The sequence below is a fragment of the Vidua macroura genome, chromosome 1, assembly GCF_024509145.1.
Source record: "Vidua macroura isolate BioBank_ID:100142 chromosome 1, ASM2450914v1, whole genome shotgun sequence".
Classification (NCBI taxonomy): Eukaryota; Metazoa; Chordata; class Aves; order Passeriformes; family Viduidae; genus Vidua; species Vidua macroura.
This window is the reverse complement of record NC_071571.1, coordinates 37,555,813-37,577,792: the sequence shown is the minus strand read 5'-3', so window position 1 is coordinate 37,577,792 and position 21,980 is coordinate 37,555,813. Positions and strand designations below refer to the sequence as shown.

The window sequence follows — 21,980 nt, the reverse complement described above, 5'->3', positions numbered from 1 at the left end:
GTCCTTCTGATCATGCCTTGAATCATTGTAGGGCTTTTCTGTACTCATCAATGTTGGGGGTAAAGTCAAAGCCCAGCATGTCCAGCAATGTATGTTATCCTTAACATACATTTTAGTGATGAGCAGCAGGTGAAATAAGGAGAGGTTAGCTGGGAAAATAAAAAAAAATATGTGAAGAAACTGTAGAAAATCCTATATATCTTCCCTGCTGAGCAAAGGAGGTAAAGTAATGGTGCTGCAAGTCCCCTCATTGCAAGTTTTTTTTATATAGCATGTCTGATTCATTTCATTTTAAAGTTATCAAAGGGATGAAGCTACAGCTGGTAGGGAAGACTTTCCTCAGGGCTTGATAAATTCATCCTCAAGCTAATTCTTGCAGCTTGGTGGAAAACATATTGCCACTCCTGAGACTTTCAGACTCTCTCTCGGGTTCTTGTGGTTTGTCAGTCCACAGCTCTCTGCCTCTTGGGAAACAAGTGGATCCAGTTAATGTGACCTGTATTTGTCAGTTGAGCAGTCTTCATTTTTCACACTAAGTTTTATGGGTTAAAAAAACAGATACTTTGAATTCAAGCAAAGCAGAAATTTACAGCCTTGATTGCCAAATTTGGAAAAATCTTTGATATGAAGTAAAATAATCAGGGTAGCCTTAATTTTTTCCTGAGGTAAAATAGTTTCCTTTGTGTTGCTTAGGATTGTTAAGGCACATCTTGGCCTTAGACCCAGGGGAGCAATACTGCTAGCAGACCCCCCTTTCTGGGGTGCTAGACCTCACAGTGGGAGTCTGAAGCCACTTGTGTAAGGGAGGTGCTCTCCCTGTCCCACGCTGCTCTGAGCAGCAGGCATAGTAATCACTTCTCATCTATTTACAAGGGATGAGAGTTCCCCTGCCTTCCCCTTTTGGCACTTGTAACCTGTCTTGTGTTGCTTATCAGAAGGTGCACAACCTTTCCCTTTCGCTGACTTCTCTCAGATTTTTACTCTGCCTTGTTAGTCCATTTCTCTGGCTTCCCTCTTCTCAGCTTTTCAAGACTGCTATCAGTCTTCTAAAATCAATAAGAGCATTGATTGTACAACTGTTCTCTTAATTTTACAGTCTGTACCACAACCATAGCTTTCCAAAGAAATTGTGCAGGGTATGAATAACCCAGGCATCAAACTTGTCATTTATTGAGCCTTGAAACGCCATAATATTTGTTCGTTGCATACTTGTATCCATTTATATGAAACACTGCTTTTTCTAATGTAAGGGGCCAGTTTCTGGTGCCATTATTCACCTTGCCTTGTGTCTCTTAATGGTGAGAGCTAACAAAGTAGACTTGTTCAGAGTTCTGAGTAACATGCCAGAATTTAGTTTCAAAAGAAATAGTCTATATAAATGTGATAAAATAATTGACTTTCAGTTTTCATAAGTTATAATATCTAGAGAAAACTCCTTTTGGATGCCTGAAGTGCAGCAGTTTCAAATACAGCTTAGGGAGTCAGGGCTACAACTCACCTTATGTCTGAGGATCAAAACACCCAAATTAATATTCTTCTTCAAGCTGACCCTTTCACACAGAGAGACTCCTTTAGCAATTAATTGATGTTATGCATTTTCTCTCTGTTCATACTTGAAATATATTCTGTAGTGGAGGATAGACTGTAACCCTTCTGTGCTTTATTTTTCTACTTCATAGAGGTGTATTAAACCATTCCTGATGTTCATGAAGCATTGAGGTATTTTGCTGTTTTGGGCCTGTTGCTAAATGCCAGATAGCTTGAAAATGCAGAAATTAAGAAAGGAATTTTTCCAAATACTGGAGAAAATAATACATGCTAATGCATCTAAAGAAATTGTGGGCCATAACCTGTGTGCATTTGAGGATAATAACTCTTTTTTTTTCTGTAAAAAATGCAAAGCTCAGTTCTGCTTGTTGGAAATTCAAAAGTAATAATACATGGAGTTTAATTTACAGTTGCTTTTGGAGTTAGTTTTAAAAATATGACAGAGTAGACAAAGCTTCATTTGAAAAAAAAAAAAAAAGACAAATTAGACTATTTTCTGGTAATGAATGTCAGCAAAATATAGCCTGATTCCTTGTGATAGGGGTAAATATATTTGCACTAATGTGCTTAAAAGGCAACTATTAGTTTTTAATGAATGTAAGAGATTTATTTTTTTAGCAGAGCTACTAAAATAATAATCATACATAAAGGAGTACTTCACACAAGCTCAGGAAATTATATTCAGAGATTTAGCTAGGGAATTTGCTTCTGGTTTGAAAGATAACATTCATTTCTACATGCAAAAAATTGTTTAGTTCATTAGCATACTTTTATTCTGCAGACACTGAAAAGCATTAATGCCCCCCCAAATTACTTAGATGTAACTTAGTTTTATGAGTTATCAAGCACTAAAGATATAAATAGCCTTGTTATTCTCTGGTAGCTGTTGCAGTACTGTTCCAGAACACCTCTGTTGCACAATAGGAAGCATTTTAAATGGTGGTTTGTTCCTCACATTAGTGTACCAGATAAGCTTGATTCTGAGATAATACACTGACTGAAAGTGGACCTATGGTTTCAAGGCATCTGGTGAAGTGCAGACTGTGACATTAAAACATTAAAATGTGTCTAATGGGCAGGCAGTGTGTTTTTTGAAATGAGATTTTTGTTTCATAATCTAATGCAGCGCCAGTGGAAGATTAGTGGCATCATTTTATCAACTAAGAAAAGTGGTCAGACCAAAATGTTCTACATTCATGTTGGATACAGATTTCCCTTGTTCATATCTATGAATAGATGAGGATGTGTATGTCCCTAAAATATAGAGCCATTGGCGGTGGAAAACAATGGTGCTGAAGTTATGAAAACCTGGTTGAGGAAGCAGACATTTGGGCTGTTTCCTTTAGGAACTCAGCTGGGTGTCACCAACAGGTTTTAACAGTAGCAGTCGTGTAGCTACACATGCATTGCACTTTGGGAATTTCTCATGATTGAAATCAGTCTCCTTCCATTCTCCAAAGAAACTCATGACAAGCTCTATAGGCTACAGCATACTATCAGACAGCAGGGATAAATGTCAGTGCGTTATCTGCGGCATGGACTATTGCTGTCACCACAAAGAACTCTTTGTTCTCTGCAAAGCACCAGTGATAGGACCCAAGGGAATGGCCTGGAGTTGTGTCGGGGAGGTTTAGGTTGGATATCTGGAAAACCTTCTTGATCCAGAGGGTGGTTGGGCACTGGAACAGGCTTCCCAGGGAAGTGGTCACAGCATCAGCCTGCCAGAGTTCAAGAAGCATTTGGACAGTGTTCTCAGGCACATGGTGTGACTCTTGGGGATGTCCTATGCAGGCCTAGGAGCTGGACTTTGGTGATCCTTGTGGGTCTCTTCCAATTTAGAATATTCTGTGAAATTCATAAACGTGGCTGAATTAGGCACTTAGAAACCCACTCTTCATTTTAGCTCTGCTTGACTGTTGCTTGAAACTTTATATTAATCAGGGCGAGTGTATCAGATAAAAAGTAGAAATTAGAGAAACAGTGTTAAAAATAATTGCCATGCTTTGGAAAGCTGATTTCAGGGAACTCAGTGGCAACTTTGTAATTGGGAAATTTATGCTAACAGTAGTATTTTTTGTCTTTACTTAATATGATATAAAAACCAAAATCAACCTGGTTCTAGAAAAATATGCTCTACAGAACTGCTAGCTGTTAATACCCAAACTGTACTAAGTGATAATACTCTTCTGCCAGACTGATAAGCACCTGTACAAAAGATATAGATTGCCAGCTAAATTAGTCTGGTAATCCTGATAAATCCATAGTGAGGTCTATAACATCTGCTAGGGGCAAAAATGTATTCTGTAAGTCTTGCCTACCATCTATATTTTCAGTCTATGCATGTCAATCAAATTATTTTGGGAACAGCTTTAGCTTCTCAGATATAGAAAATGGACTTGAAAAATTCCTTCAAATCCATGTCCTATATCTAACTTTCGTTAGGGTGAAAGATGATTCTTCCTAGGTTGTGGCTTTGAAGCTGACTGGGGCTTTCACGGTGGCCCCACTCTGGAAGTGAAATTTAAAAAGTGTTTGATCTAATCCTTCTCTTTCTTTTTTTTTTCTTTTTTTTTTTTTTTTTTTAATTTTTATTTTTACTCTTTCTCTCTAAAGAAAGAGAACATTTGAAACTGACGGTGGTTAGATATAAGCAACAACAGAGAAATTGTCAGAAGTGACTGTGTCTTGTAGTGCAGGAGCAACTTTGGATTATATTCTTTAATCATAATCACATGGCTAAAATGCATTCCTAAGGCCGCTCTAAAATGATTTGCATAGTCTGGCTCAGTGACATCATATGGGGATACAAAGGTGATTTTTAAATTCAAGATGAGTTACAGATGAGTTATACATACACACAAACTGTATTTGTATTGCATTCTTGCACAGCTTTAGGAATAGAAATAAGAGCATTACATGTAAAGCTAATGAACTCTCAGTGTGCAGTCAGGTGGGCAGAATGCAAGTGATTATATACTTACATGCAAAATTCCAGCAGAGGGAAAAACTCTTTATTTTGGTGGGCACATATTTTATCCTCAGTACCTTGTTCTGTTTGAAGAACATACATTAAATCTTGTTTAAGTATGAATGAGGTAGTTGATGTGTATGAGGCATCAAATGAATCTCTGAGACCTGACTGTTGATAAAGTATGGAAATCAAGGGCTTGGCAACTCTCTCTACTCACAAACTTCTTTGCAATCAATACTGCATTAATCATTTAGTTTCTACTAATTTAAAGTAGATATTATTTCAGGGACTGCATCCAGCACAGTGAAATGTGATGTAGCATCAGCATTGAGAATGGGAAATAAAACCAGGAAATTTAAATTTTGCCTCCTAGAGCAAGTGTGGCATTTGATTACCTGAATATAATTTATGCATGGTAAACTGAACATTTTTTGTGAGACACTTTCCCTGGGACACACCTTTCCTCAGACACAAAAAAGAGGTCATAGCAGCATGTAAGCACTGCAGTCCTGACTGAATCCTGCCAAAGAGGTTGTGACAGAAAGCAGAGAAGAGAGAGAGGCTGTTTCAATTTTTTGTACAGTATTTCACTTGCTTGTCCCAGGCATTTTATTTGTGGGGTTTGAGGATTTTGGGTTTTTTCACATAAGCACAAAACAAAAATTCACATAAATGAAATAGCTGAAGAAAAAATCGTGAGCCTGAAAGGGGGGAAAACAAATGAGAGTGTGCTTTTCCTGTATGATTCATGTTAACAGAGCATAATTTGGGAACTGAAGTCCATTGCTTTGCAATGTATTGTAAGAGAAATTATTTTATCATAGAAATGGAGGACAACATCTTGGATGACAAATGTGTTCTTGTGTGTGACCTTCTCCCACATCCTTTTCTTCAAAGTTTAAAAGGCAAGAAGCTGTCAGTAGAGGTAGTAATTATTATAAATCTGGTCCCTGGAGGCGCTCTCATCTGTGCTTGTATTTAATAAATCATCTTTTCTGCCTTTTCCAAAACAATATTTGAAAGTCTTTTGGGCTTGCCTTTTTTTTCCCTTTTTTTTTTTTTTTCTCTCTCTATGTCTTATCCTATTGTAAGGCACATCTCTGGATTACTCTGTTGGCTCCCTATGTTTTTGCACAAGAGCAAAAGTCTGTGATGGATGTTAATCCCTCTGTGTGGTCATGACTAAACATATATGCCATTTAATTGTTGATTTCACTGTTTGCTTTCAAGTCCTCTATGTTTGGCTCTATATATCACAGCTTATAACTGTAAATCTTTCCATATCTTTTAACCAAGTGACTTGCTGGTATTAACAGCAATTTTTGAAGCTACTCAATGCTTCATCAGTTTCCAGTTAATAAAATTGGTAGTTTTAGGGAATGAGAATAAAAGCCATCTATGTGAGCCTTCCTGACTACTTTGAACAATTACTTCTGGGAACTTTTTGATTATAGATTATGCTCCATTATTTGTGTTTTGTCACATACCTTAAATTACTTTTTGTATGCAATACTCTTGGAGAGCACTTATCAAGTAGAGGCAGAGGTCACACAATGGCATGACTTCAGCCATGGAGGTTTAAAATGGCAGCAAGCTTGATGTTTCTCTCCTCACTCTTTGAGAACACTATAAAAATGTGTAACAAATTGATGCTTTTTGGAGACCTTATAGATCCAGTCGCAGCAAAGGTGAATAATCATCATATATGGTTCCCCTTTTGACAGAGGATGGCAAAAATGTTTGTCCACAAAGATAATTAGAGGCGGTAGACAAAAAAAAATGCACTAGCAGTTGGGTTAGTCTGTGCATTTGAGCTTAAATGAAGGGCTTGTTTGTGTAAATTTGGCTTGAAGGATGATTTTCATGCATTGGTCCGACGCTTAATTCAAGAGATTTTGTCAGAAGCTTGTTTTTATATCCTCATTGGAGCTTATGTAGTCCCTTGTGTCAACCCATCAGGAATTGTAGTACCTGACATGAGATGACCCAACAAAGGCAGCAGATGTCCTTCAAAGAGTTTTGTTTCTTACCCAGACTTACAAAGCCTATTTTGCTGAAGTTGTTTAAATCACAGTCACATACAGAGAGTCTCGTCGTGACTGTGAATCTGTAACTCAGTGCCATGACTATTTTCCAAATGTGTTAGTTATTCAACAGAACTGTGTTGCTTAGATGTGAGAGGCCACTTTGTGGGTGCTACTTTTCTGCCCAGAGTACAAGTAAGGACCAAGGTAGACTTTGCCAAAGAATTCTGTGGTTATTTCCATGGCAACTGTCTAGGTGCAAAGAATGTGCCTCAGCTGATATAAGCCACCTGGACGTTTCTGGGAACTGACAACAAAAATTAAGTGGTCAAGTTCTTGAAGAAAGTGGGAGCTGGAGTCTTTCATGTCTTTATATGCACATACACTTAAAATTATATATCCCTGCTTGTTGTTGGAAGCACTTTTATACAGTTGCCCAGAAGCAAGCAAGCCTGTGGTGTGTTTCCTTACAGCATATTCTGACAGCAAACTCTGAAATTTATTCTTTTTCAAACAACAGCTATTACATATCTTCTGTAAGAGGACCTAACTCAGACAAACTGAAAGCATAATCAGTATTTAATATAAGTACAAAACTTAAAAAAAAAAATAAAGGGCAAGTTTATTTTTATTTATTTGAATTTGTTTTCCTTGACTTTTTGGTTTTATTGCTGTGGAAACCAAAGACTTTTCCTTTAAAATGTTTGAAACGTATGGAAGTGGGGATTTTCTTTTAAATTATCAAACACTTAATGAAATAACACAATCCCCCAAAGCATAAAGAATACTTGAATGTCAATATTTGCAATGAGATCTGTTTGTTAGACATACTGATATGTTTGCTCATCTGTATGCTCCCCTTCTTAGGAAGCTTCCAAAACTGTCTGGCATATACTTTAGCCATTGGAAATGTAGTAGAATCCAAAATTGTGCAAAACGTGCCCTTTTTGGCTTAAACCCATGTCCCTTCTTGGACATGTTGGTGCCAGAGCAGATGTGGTGTGCAGCTGAACACTATTTACTCCATGGGAACATCCAACTGAAAAAATTACCCACACTGTGAATGCAGCAAACCTTCATTTGTGTTGCTTAGCTGAGATCCACCCTACCAGTGAATCTGACTGGGGGATTTGCTGGGGTGTTGATAGGGAAGATTTATTATCTTTGTAAAAATAGCATAATATTAGCAGAATGCTGTTACTTGCAACAATACAGTTTAAAGCCAGGCCTTGATAAGGGGTGGTACTGAAAAATACTTGTCATGGCAATGTTTTTGTGTAGGCACACTGGATGTTTACAGTAGAGTTGGCCACAGATACTGCATGTTGGAAACAGTGCTTTACCCACTGCTAACATCAAATGAATTTTTTCTTTTTTCTTTTTTTTCTTTTTTTTTCTTCTTTTTTTCTCTTTTTTTCTCTTTTTTCATTTTTTCTTTTTTTTTCTTTTTTCCTTTTTTTTTCTTTTTTTTTCCTTTCCTTTTTTCCTTTTTTTCCTTTTTTTCAATTTTTCCTTATTTTTTCCTTTTTTCCTTTTTATCTCTTTTTTTTTCCTTTCTTTCTTTTTTCCTTCTTTCTTTTTTTTTAATAAATAATCTGGTTTCCTAAACTTTAGGATTTAGGATGTGACAATCTATCTGCCTTTGTTGGATGTACATACTTTTTATTTAGATGATGAAATTCTATGCAATACTTGCTTGCAATCTAGAATTGGACTTTTATGCATTTCAAGAGCTTCATTTGAGTGCAGGTGGAAGGGAATCTTGACTTGACTGGCTGTAAAATGCTTTCACATATGTAGATATGTTCTGTGGAGTAAATATGAAAGCGGAAAAAATATACTTTGATAGTGTCTGAAAATGCAGGTAACACTGCCACAGGTCTAAGTGTGAGAGAGAACGGAGAATGATTGGGGTTGGAAGATTGAGAACAGTGAGAAATCAGAAGATGAGTTTAAAAGAAAGCTCCTGAAAATATTTTCAAAATCCTTACAAAATAAACAAAACAAAAAACCCCACAAGAACAAAACATCTACTGAATGAGTCAAATTGTGAAGTAAATGAGTCCTAATATAGAAAGAAAAAACTTCCCTATGCAGATAGCAGGCAGCATAGCCATATTTGTACTCTGAAAAATTTAACTAAGGCAGTACTGCTATATTCCAGGATGTGGACTAAAGTACTGTGTCCAGGGGAAAGAAAAAAAAAAAAAGTATAAGGATGCATTTCCCGATCTTATAATTGATATAAAACAAAATATTTATGCTCTCAAAACCATGGTAATTTATTTTTTCCTTAAAAGCTGTGTAAGAATATAACCTAGCATTGTCAAGGGTTTATGAGTAATAAATATAATGCATTATATTGAAAATGGATTCCTGAGAAAGATCAATAAATGCTATATGCAGCAGAATAAAGTTATCAAAATGTAAATATTTTAAGCAAAATAGAATTTAACAATTTCCAAGATAAGCTATTCCCTCAAAGTACACTGAAGACATTTTCTAGTTTACATAATGTAATTAAATTTAAGCCTGAAAAATTCAAATTCCTCCCAAAGACATTATTGGCAAGGTGATTTAGTGTGCTGATAAGGATGGAAGTGTAGCAAGTCTGAAGGCAACAGGAGTTTTATAAAATTGCATTTGAAAGCTGACAACAATTGCTTATAAGATTTTTTTTTTAACTACTCAATAGTTTTATAGTGAACAGACCTTTATCTTTATTAGCAGCACAACCCTGTTCCTGACACAATTTGGGTCAAGTTCACCCCACTGTAACTTTGATAGTCTTACAAAATCTATATGTGGAGAAAATGACCCATTTTTGTCTTGTGAACATGGTATAAGGAAAATCTGAGTCAGTGTTTTCTTACAAATAATAAACTATTTTGTGTATATTCTTTCAGCATTAAGAGGGATTAGTACAGGTTTTATATACACTTCCTCACAGTTGTTTTTTTCCATGTGATGGGAGATGTTGTGAGCCGAATGCTGCTGTAGAGCCAAGAACTACAGGGATTCAGCCTTTTTTCTTTCACTAACTAATCCCTCTTATTATATTTTAAGCCCACATTTCATCTACAAAACAGGGGTATAGTATTTCCTATCTTATAAAATCATCTAGTAGAAACTGCAACAGCTCTTGCAAAAATATTAATATTGTATCATAAATCCTAATGTCCTTTCATCCTTTTATATTATGAGTGCCTCAAGTCTGGTAAATTAGGACTTCATCAGTCAGGTTATAGAAAGATTAATTCTGTGAAGCATATCTTGACCCTGGTGTGGGGAACATCTCAAAAGGTGACAATATTTTACTGGTGATGAGTGAGGGTCATTTACCTTGCTCAATTGAAAGGGTCTCTAGCTAGGATTAAAAAGGGAGAGAGCTATTTGTATAGTGATGCTTCCCACTGGAGGAGCTTTACAGTCACTGTCCCTCTTTAAAGGATTTATTTGTTCTATAAGAACATCATGGTGTGACCCCAGAATGACAGTGAAATGCTATTTATGGTATTTAGCTAGTCATCAAAACTGACTAATTATCCCTCTCGTAATGTACATGCTCTGATGACTCATGTAATATGCCTTTATTATCTCATAATTTGGCTTTTCTGATGCATCCAAAAATATGTACATATGTGTAGTAGTAGTACTAAACATCTGCCTTTCTTAAAGTTCTGTAAATTACATATTTTGCAATTTTTAGGTAAAAACTATTGCAACTCCTGTGATGCCCCCCTTCCAAGTGATAGGTGTTTCTTGTTCAGTCAGTCTTGCATCTGTCATTTCAGAAAATCTCCTGGAAGGTTTGAATACACATTAGTCAAGGAAGGAAGATCAAAGGCTAATCCATTTGTAGCCTCTCAGATCTGACCTTCCCTTAGAAAATATTCAATGAAAAGTTTAAAATGACTCTTTACAAAAGGGCAAAAGACTATAGCAGAAAAATATGAAATATTAAGTATGAGCAACAGCAGGACTAAACCACCAGTTCATCTGTTTCTGAACTTGAAAATCAGATTAATTAATCGCATAACATGCAAAGAAAAATCTGTTTCTTTGAGTTTGCTATTTGACTGTTGCTATACATTTTTTTATAACTTTTGTCTAAAGAAACCTTGAAAATATTAATGATAAAATACCTTGAAGCCTCGAAACTGTGCTTTTTTTTGTGATTATTACTTCCAACTTATCTGAAGCTCTAAGTTTCTGGATTTTATGTTGAAATCTATCTAACTACAATGAAAAGTTAATAATTAATAATTCTTTTTAAAATATCAGTATATTGTGATTCCCTCCCATTTTATTGTTTATAAAAAAAATTTCAATTAGCAGGAAGTTGTCCATCAATCTTGTGACGCATTTTCTCAGTTAAAAATTTTATTTTAATAGTGAGCTTGCATTTTTTTAACTCTGGGAAAAAAACCAAACAGTTACCTAATAAATAGCTTACATCTATGTTGGGGACAGTTTTAATTGTCTTGATTCAGACCAAGGCATTTTCCTTTGGTCTTTGGTGAAACATTGATGTAAGACACCTAACCTGAAGATTGTCTTTTATTGTTTACTCTGGTGGAGTCATAATTTAAAACATTCATAGAATCAGACAGGAGTTGATAAAATCACAATCTTATTAAAGTACTCAGTAGGTGTCTAGGACACAGTAGTCCCAGTTCCTGTAGTGACTAGGTGATGATGAGAGGTAAAGCACATACTGTGGAACTGAGGGTAGTAATCCTTGCATAAGGGGAACAAGACTTATATAGCCTGCAGAATTGCTGGCTAACTCTATCTGGAGCTAATCTTCCCATCTGCCAGGTGGTTTCACTGGACCTTTATCCAGAGGAAGACCATCTCAGAGGACCCTAACTAAAACCATGGTTCACTCTTACCCTATGCTTTGTTTGAGATATTCAATTAAAATAGGTTCCTAGCCTGGCCAGAACAGCTATGATACCCAGAAGACAGAGCAATAGCTACTCATGACATTTTTTTATGCTGAGCAGCAATGAGCATGAACCCACTATGACTTTACTAAGAGCAATTCCTAATGCTTACAAATAATAAGTTGTTATTATTATAAAAAATAATATTATTTATAATATTATATATTTATATCCTATATTATATAAATAATACTATTATTTATAATAATAATGAAATAAAAATAAAATATCCAGCATTATAATAAAATACAATGCTGAAATGTTCAGCATTATAATTCAGCTTCCTCCTTCTAATCAAATGTCTCTGGCATACTGAATAGGAAGTAAAAAGTAACACAATAGCTTGCAAACTTTATCACTCCTAATTCTACCCTTTGATTGGCTTCATATCCAATGATGAAAAATAAATCACCTTGTTGAGGAGGAACGAGTAAGAAAAAAATGAGGAAACTGGAATCCTAGTGTGGCTTTTGACCTGTGCAGCAAGTTAATTATACACTTGAGAAAGCATCTAGCATTGTCATGTTACGCTGCATGCATTTGTGTGTGCACAAGGCTGGATATAAATACGTGTGTATATTAGCATGCATATATGCTTTATGCAACAGTGCACTACCTCGTGCTCGGTACTTCCTGAATTTGTTCTTAAAGTCATTGGTTTTAAAGGATGAAAATTAAGATGGAGCATGGCCCAGTGGATTTTAATGTATAGACAGTTACTCTTGGTAAAAATAATTACTTAATTAAATGCTCTGGTGGACAGTGATTAAGGAAGGAAGTGGAAGATAAGTGATGAAAAGTGTATCAGTACAAAAGTATCAGAAACTTAGAGAACATGATAAAATAACTTTAGTGGGATTAAACAGGCTCTGCAGATTTCTGCATTACATGGTTTTACTGAGGCCTTCTGTTTCTTGCACTATTTTCCATGAAAGCTTTTCTGTCAATGATGCAGTTTTCCATTGCACAAAACTAAACTGCCAAATAAATGCAACCCTCAGATGAATTAGAAGTCACTTTTACATTGCAGTCAACTCTGTCTGAGCAGTCAGAACATAAATGTTCACAAAATGACAATCACTTTCTTATATACAGAGAAAATAGAGGATCTGCAGAAGTGAGCTTTGAAGTCCAGTACACCATCCTGCATCTTCTGCTCTGCTATCTGCACACCCTTCCTCAGGCTGAGCAGAGATACAGACCCCTACAGCCAGCTCTTCCTCCATTAACACTTCCAGGCTATTATAGTATTGTAATAGCACAGTCCTCCTACATAAGATGGATCCATAGACAGTCAGTACACTTGGAACAGTTGTCTCATATCTAGAGACTAAAGAAATGTGGCTGGGGCTTTCAAACCTAGCTGAAATTCTTTCAGCTGTAATGCTCTGTAGAAATATGAAGTGAAGCTATGAGATACATCTTCATCTGTTGTATTCTGTTCATCTCTATAGTGCAGAGAAGAAAAAAATGTTTGATGGCTTAGACCAGAATTTTCTGTCTCTACATACATGTTTAGATACCTAGAGTAACTAGGCTTATTGTAAGTGTTACTGAGCAGCAAATTAAAAAATCACTGAATTATCTAAAAATAGCCACAACACTCTATTTAGGCTGTTGAATTTCAAAATTATTACTTTTCTAAGTATATTGGTATAAATAAATTGTGAAGTGTTTGTATTGAGACAGACCCTGAAAAGTGCATGTCAAAGAGGGTATATGGCTTTGGGATACAATGTTTTGTTCAGCTGGGGGAAACAGAATTACTTATAGGCTGCTATTATGGCAGGGTGTTTTCAAATCTTATAATTTAATTCAGTGGTATGGTAGATCAGAAGGAATCTGTACAGAAAGAGATGTAACAAGAAAGGAGCCGATACAGACAGGAGTTTTTTGCTGTACATGACATTCTAAATTAGAGTGGCAGAAGTCTCTGTCAATAAGATCAAAAGGTGGGAACAGAGATGAAAACACTCCTTTTACTGTTGTTTGTTATAAAGGTAGGATTGTATTTGAACACTATTGGCAGAACATTAAGAAGCAGTTACACCCTTCCATTTCCCCCGGGAAAAGAGTATTGGAGCATTTGAAATGAGAAGAAATAAATAGATTCTGGATGATTTTTAACATTCTTTTCCTGATCACTATTAACACTAAATGCCTATATCATCTAACAGCAACTTTGTGACATTCTCCCATTTTTTTCTTAAAGGTAAGCATGAATACTTTAAGTTCAAATATTTAAAGTTAAAATACAGGGATTTTAGCAGACCGTGGTTATTGTAGGATGAGAGCTTGGTCATTCAAGAGTTGTACTTTTTTCTGTGCCTGACATTTTTGATCTTTGATTTTTCTTGCACAGATTGAAATATTGAAACAATCTGGGGTCATGTAAGAGCCCAGGAAATTTCCCTACTCACTGAGAAAGCTAATTTATAATTAATTCCTTAGGAGATAATTCAATTCTTCTTGAATAAATTATATGCTTGTTTCAGTTGCAGGTGTTTCTCATGTTCTGTTCTTAAGTGCTGCTTAGTGTTGGTGAGTGCAGTTGTTAGTTGCTGTGGTGATCCCAGATGGAGCTGAATTTCAGTGGGTATGGGTGATCTGCAGGGGTCCCAGATTGTTTAAGGGATTTGGAAACCTTGGCTGGGATTCAGCTGGCAGAGTGTGTATGTATATGAATGTGTGTCTGTCTGCGGGTATCTATGAGCGATCTAGATGTCTAAGCTCCCCTTTGGATTGGTGAAAATCCAGTCAATATAGTTAATGGAGCTTGGAGAGCTGCTTGGCCACCCAAAGCTGTTGTCTATTTCCAGATGTAATAAGTAACTCTTCTGACTTCGTTGACTGCATCAGTTTGATTTGCTTTGACTGTGGTGGGAAATTTAACATCCAGATTGCAGGTACACACACACAAATAGACACATAAAACCTGAAGTGTCAGTCTCTGAGTCAGAGTGAGATATTGCTGATATTTTCACTTCATGGCAATTTGTTTCTTGCACTCTGCTGTGGAACTTGCATGTGTGGATTTACAAAATGCTTACACCTGGACAGGCCTATCAAATTCAATGCTGCTGTGAATAAATCTAATACAGATTTTTAAAAACAATCTCATAAAAAGTTGAATACTGTGCTATAACTTGCATCCTTTTATAGCCTCAAATTAGTGTCTTGCCTGCTGCCATTGTGTCTTCTCCCCTTTCTGACTTGCATTTCCTTTGATAGTTTTAGCTAAAACAGCTTTCCCTTGAATATGAAAGAGGAATTCAAGTGCAGCAATGGAGTTTTCTATGAGGTTAGTTTAACTGTTTTTATGCCATTGGAAATGAAATTTCTTCCTGTCAGATTACAATTTATCATGGGATGAGTTGCCTCAGGAGGTGTCTGTAGCACTGGCTACTTTAGTTGAGGTGCTGTCTCTTAAGGTAATTAAAGCAGGACATGCCTTATGCTCCTGCCTCTTCTTAGTTGCAAATGTGGTGCTGGCACCTTGCAATTGCTTTGAGTGCTGCTGCAAAGTATCTCAGTTCCCCAGAGCAGGAGAGAAGTTGTAATGTTGTGCAGCTGGCAGTGCTTGTGTCTCTTCCTGGCTGTAGGTCTATGCTCCAGCCTCCCTCCCACTGATGGATCCAGAATAAAAAGCAAACTGCTTTGCACCCATTCACACTAGGACTGCATATGTTGGCATTTTCCTCTTGCAGTTAAGTACTTAAACCACAGCTCAATGCCTTCATAAGCACTGGGAAACCTAAAATCATACTGCATTGCTACATTTTTTTCCCTTTCCTTCTTTGAACAGCTATATACAGTATCAAAAAATGAAGGAATGTTTTTTTGTGCTTGTGTATCTTGAAATACTTCCATTTAGGTACTTAAGGGTATGGAAAGGGATTTTTTAAAATATTCTATAGGAGCAAACAGAATACAAATAAAATTGGTTGCAGATTTTCTGTTTCAAGATATTTTATTTCTTATAGGAAAATTAGAAGAAGAAATGTTGGGGAAGAAAAGAGCTAAAAAAGCCTTCGGAGGAAAATTGATGCTGCCGTTATTTTACTAGGGGTCACTAAATGACTAAAAAAGTTGTTTCATGTTCAGAAAATGGCAAGCTTCAACTAAGTCTTTCCTGGTTCAGCCACAAAATTAGCAGAGCATCTAGAATTTAAAACACAGCTTGGAACAAAATTATAAAAGAGGAATGAAATGCTAATCAATATAAATTAGAAGTAAGAAGTATGGAAAAATTACTGGGAAAGCCAGAAGCAGGAAATGAAAATTCTGTGGTTGGCAAGGCAAAGGACAATAAAAAGGTTTTAGTGTCTTAATAGCAAAAGTCCTAATCATATAAGCCACTAGATGGAGATAGTAAGATTGTTACGAGTGATTTGAAAGCACCATAAGTGGTGAAAAAAAATTTTTATCCTGTATGTTGAAAAATGCTTGATGCAGTCTCCATGTGATGAGCATGCTAAGGCACTTTCCAAAAGGCCCGGAGGAAAGAAAGGAGGATGTAAAGCAGCAGCTGCTTGGACTAAAGACTATTTAAAATCAATAGTCCTGAACAATTTGCACACAACAGTCCTAAATGATCTGTTTAGGAAATCTCCAGTTCTTTGGTGCACCTTGTTGAAGGAAAAAAAAAAGAATACTCAACAACTCAAAACCAAACAAGCAACAAAAAACCCCACCCAACAACCCACCACCCCTCCAAAAAAAGTCCCCCAAACGAAGTCCAAACAACCATTCCCACCAAAAAACATAGGCTGATACCTGTGCGATAATCACTTTTTATAATTTTAAACTAAATTAGGTGATCTCTAATTAATAATATAGTAAAATTTTATTTTAGTTTAATCAAACACAGTTAAAGCAGGCAGAATGAATCTATGAGTTTACTATATACTATCTAGTTTTTTACTTGAGACTTATAAGTTGATTGATAAAAATGATTATAGAAATAGTGCATAGTTTTGGCCATTTGATGGTGTAATTGGAAATGTAAAATGCATCCATTCATAGATGAACAGATGCATCCTGTAAATCAGAGTGCAAAAATAAAAACTGAGTATGAAATCTGTACAAAACTTTTTAGTATAACATCTGGATTTCTAAATTTAAGTTTTTAAATTGTGAGAATACAATGTCTGGATTTGGTGATGAGTCTACAAGGTATGTTGCAAAATTATAGAGAGTGTTGGAAAGATGGACAGAAAAAGTGAAATATTAGTTAATCATTCACCTCACAAGAGGTAGTGATGAATTGTCTGCTTGTGATATGCTCAAACCCCATGTGTTAGAGAAATTGTTCTGAAAGGAGTACAGAAATAAAAGGGGGAGAGGGAGAAAAGAAAGATTATGGAGGTTGGACATTGTGTTGTCATCAATTCCAGTTTTCATTTTTGAGTGAAAAAAATTACATTTTCTGTGTGGGTGTGTTTGAAAATATATTTGACATGCATTCAGACAAGCTTCTTGGTCTTGTCTGCTTTTAAGACCATATTTCTATTTAAAATTATTATTAATATACATAGTCAAAGAAGCTTCTGCACCAGTTGTGTATTCATTCACATTTATTAAGTTAAATCTTGTCCCATGCTTAGGAGCAGAAGATGACAGGAGTGGGCATTTAGTGAAACAATTAGCAGCAGCAGTGCCCAAAATGTGGGTTTGGTTTTATGTTGGCTACATTCTGCTTTTTTGTTTAATAACTATCCATGCCTATGGGAAGGAAATTCAGAAGAATATGACCTTTCAATTGCTACATGTTATCTGTGTTCAAACTACAAAATACCAGAAGTACTAGCTTTAAGCTTAGAAAAAAGCATATTGTTCTATTTATATTTCTTAAGCTGTGTATGTGGAAAATCCCAGTTGCTTAAAAAGAGCAATGCTGTAAGTACTCTTACTGAACTGATAAAGTCTGCTTGGCAAAGCTTTGTAAAGGCTCTCAAAATCAAAAGTGAGCCTGTTTACCTCTTGAAAATGTTTTATAGGAGGTTCTGGTTAGCCATTTCCAATAGAGAAAGGAGCAGTTGATCAGATAGCAGCTAAACTAATGAAAAGCATCATGGAAGTGACAGGAAGATTAATTAAGTTCCTCCAGTTGTATTCACGTGTTGTGGTACAGAGTTCCTTCGGGTACTGCTGCAGTTAAATGGTATTCATGGTGACAAATATTGCACATTTCCAGAAGTGACACATCTGAGTCAAGGGTAAAAAACACATTCGGTAGTTTTAGCCCGTGAAGAATGTTCAAAACCAAAGATGAGCCTCTGTGGTTGTTTAAAATACACAAATGTAACTTGCTTCTTCCCTTCTTATCCTTTAGTGTAACCTCAGGAGATTGGTAATGAATCACAAAATCTGCATTATTGTGTAGTGTGTCTTAAACTGCTCCAGATGGCTTCAAAATAAAAACAAACCAAACTTCTAGCTGATGTACTTAGTATATTTGATTTGAGGCACAAAAATATGTGCGCTTGGAAACATTTTCAATTACTTTTGGAGGTTTACAAAGCTGTGGCTTGTTTGCTGTTCTTGCTTTCTGCACTGTGGTCACTAATAGGAATGAAATAACTTCAGTACATAAATTTCCAAATTATGTGGAAATTCTAGACCCACTTTACTTGCAAGAATCTTTTAGTTTTGGGATGCATTTGATTAATTAATAGGCCAAGTGAGATTTGGATTGTTTCTCCCATTTTATTTTCAGAAATGAATGTTTCCACAATAATTTTTTGCTCTTAGTGGCTGTCTCTGTACAGTAGACAAAATTTATTTTAGGAAAATCTGAAAACCTCTGAGATGTATGAGGTCTAGGACCCTATTATACAGGATGCATAGACTTAAAATGTAGTGTGACTAGTGTATTTGTTGACTATTATTACACTTCTGCTAGCAAAGAGTTCCTCAATCTGCTTCTGCATTTGCAAGAGATGATCTGTGTCAGCCTCACTAACTGACATTCATCAAAGTCAATTGGTAAGAGTTTGGGTATAAATCTAATATTAGTTGCCTCCTGGGAGAGTTCAAGACTGGAAGAGGGTTTTCCAGGAATCCTAGGGAGTTAACTGGGTGCATTAATATTAAATATTAATTAATTTCTGCAACAGACTTGCCTGTGAATGGCTTTGATACTTACTATGGAGGCATTGTGTAAATCAGTGAATAGATAAAAATTGGTAGAAAGCACAGAACAGAGGAGCTACTTCATGAAGTTGGCCCTCTGTCTCTAGATCAAGTCAGGTGTGGGGAATAATGTGTAGCTTTCCCAGGTCTGGAGAAATGTAGGGTATATGCTGTACTTCTGGGCCATGTGTGCTATGTGCTTTTTGTTTATTCCAAGGAGGAGATGTCTTGTGAGTTGTTCTGAATTTTGAAAATCTGCCCTTTGTGACAAAGCTTTTACCAAGGTGAGAAAGGGCAGAAGAACTCAAGGTGGAGATGCTATTATGAAAAAAGAAACAGGTTATTGGAAAAGAGGATTTCAGGGAGTAGAAGTTGCTTCTTTTATTAGAAATAAGAATGAGGGCTAGGTGGTTTAGGAGAACTTATGTTTATGCTGTTGTTGAATCACAAGAGTTTGGGAGTTTTGTTTTTATAAGTGAACCATGCATGAAAATATGATAATTTTGCAGTTGACCGGTATCTGTAGCAGAGTTAAATGCTGGTTAACCTGTGCCTGCTTGTTGATGGTTGGAGAGTTTGCACCATGGGCTGACATCATGGACTAATTTGCTCATTCATTCTGCATGATCCTGCATGCACAGGCTGGGTCTACTCAAATCTCCAGGCACACATAAGTGTTTGCTGCTCCTGCCTGTACTTCCCTACAGCTGTTCTCAGCAGAATCCTCAATGCTTGCATTAAAACACCAGCCATTTGAGATTGCAATTACTAAACTATATCTTGCTTTCACTGATGGTGACAATATCCCATTCAGAGAATAAAATTTATTTTTTCTTGCTTGAAACCCTACTTCTTTTTGCAGCATATTAGTGTTGTATGTGTGTAAGTGAAAGCAGAGTTTGTCATAGAGTATGTGAATTTTGGCTGTGAAAGCTTTCCAGTGATTTTCCCCTCCTACCTTGCACTTCTGTAGTTAAAATGAAAAGAAATTGTTCTTGTTTCAGTTTCTTTGGTTACTTTAATTGCATACTTACTCTCAGAACACAAATAAGGCACAATAAGGAGGAGGAAGGTTGTCCTTCTTGTTTTACACCCTAGAAGGCAAAACAAAACTGGAGGTTACATTCAGAACCAAATAGTGGAAGACATGTCAGCCAGAACATGTGGCACTTTGGTGTCTGGGGATCTGACCTGACATCAGATACCACTGAACTAGCACAGGTATTGTAGCACAACAGCATTTCAAGAAGGGGTGTTTAAAGGCAGCATGGTCCTTGCCTGAGCACTAATAGCACATCTACACAAACATGAGCGTTCTGTACCCATGGCATGAATTAGGAGGCATATTGGCTTGGTGGAACATTGAGACCAGAGGTAGCCTATATCTTGCAGTTTGACTCCTGGCAGAATAACCCCAATTCTTTTTTTCTGTGATAGGGTAAATGCAGCTTAACAGGCAATGCTGTGCCTGGGTGCAGACTGTCTTAAAGGACGTCACGCAGTGCCTCTGCAAAAGCACTTCATAGCTGGAAAAGGAGCTGAAGGATTTCACAGAGAATTGATTCTCTGAGCTTTTACCCTCCGTGAAGGGAGAGGAGAGAACGCTTGTGTTGTGGAAGGCTCCTGATAGTAGCTTATACCTACTGCTCAGAGAACATCAGAGTGTTTCAGCTGAGATATTTTAAACCAGTCTTTGAGGATGGTATTTTCCCTTTTAGCGAGGTGTCCTTCCCTGTATTTTAGAAGAGAATGAGCATTGTGATGATGAAATAAAGGAAAGGAATGTGCTGTGAATACCCTCTGTTACTTGCTGTCCACACTATGTAGTTGAAACATAGGCCATGATTTCTAGACAGCGTTTTTTTTTTCTTCAGGGATTTTTAGATGGCATTTCTTCACTGTGATTTAAGATCTGCTTAACTTACATTGTTGGTCAGTTTGACCCACACAAGAAGATTTGAACTTCCTCCCTTGTGCACTGTGGCCTCAGAGTGCACTCCTGCACTGTGTGCTTTTCAGTCGTGAAGCAAAGCTTATTTTGAAGTTTATGTGTGCCGTGGATCTCTTGTTTCAGGGCTTGCCTCTTGCTAGGGGCAGTTGAAATAAGAAAGGGCACTGAGAAAGGCTAGGTATCAGAAATGAATAGCTGTGGGACTGCCAGTGAGGGACAGGACTGAAATTGGTGCCCCAGTTCCCCGTCAGTGTTTAATCTCAGTAACATTCATACAGGTGGCATGAAACCTCGTGAGGGCAATGTTGCAGAGGACTCTTGCTGAGAGATGCATAGCAGCACTGTACACCAGGGCTCTTACCTCTGCTGCTGCAACTGGAGTATTCCTTGGCTGCTGTGCTGCTGTGATAATTTTGTCCGAAGTGATTGGACCTCATGAAATAGTACTTATTGTGTGGTGGTTTTACAAATAAGAAGTGGAGCTTTAAATGAATTATACCTGTCATCCTCTTTCCTGTAGAATGAAAGCATTCATCCCATTAGATCCTATTATAATGAAATAAACGCTTCAGCATACTGTCCATTACTTTTTACCTTTATTTAGTATAAGTGTATTATCACTGATACATGCCAGACTGACAGCAGGAAACCAATGTCCTCTATTGATTCAGAGAAGAGACATGTGTGCATAAATACAGACCGCATTGTCTTCACCACACTGCCACACTGTGTGTTGTCGGCTCCATCCCGAGGCACTACCATGTACATGGTGGACAGTATTCTGGTGTTTCTTTGGTCTCTCTTCCTCAGAAGCTGCTACTGATTCATATAGCATCAGGGATTGTGTGGGGACATATTTACAACAAACTTAGACCACTCCATTTGCCACAGAACAATAAATTACCTACCAGCTGCTAATGACTTATCAACCTGGGCCAGAAAGCAACTAGAGACCTGGAGGGTAAAAGGTTATAAACTCCATTACAGATCCTCATTGTCATATGTCTCCTGTCCTCATGCGTTGTTATTCAGGTGAAGAAATTGTAGTTTAAAAAATCAGTTCAGCTGTATTGAAATTAAACTACCTATATGCCAGTTGCTTTTTAAAAATAGAAACAGACTTGTTTTTGTCGTTGGGATTGAAATTGTTTATTGAAGTGGAACTACTGATTTAAAAAAAAAAAAAAAAAGTCTTAAGGGTACATGATCTTGCAAAGTGCCAGGCATCTTTATCTTCTATGGAAGTTGGGGTATTGAGGCGCTCAAGGCTTCTCCTGGAGCCTGCCCTTCAAAGAAAAATACACTAACAATATGCGCTTTGTCTTTCCCATCTATTATGTAATTGAGCACGTTATGTCACTAAACGCATTTACTGCCAAGGAAAAAAAAAAAAAAGCCCGTAC

General features: G+C 36.8%; 1 protein-coding gene across 2 annotated transcripts in view; it reads left to right on the top strand.

Moving 5' to 3' along the window:
- ZNF385D (zinc finger protein 385D) overlaps positions 1-21,980 on the top strand; it is a 416,346-nt gene that overhangs the window by 231,016 nt on the left and 163,350 nt on the right. The gene's annotated exons all lie outside the window — the stretch shown is intronic.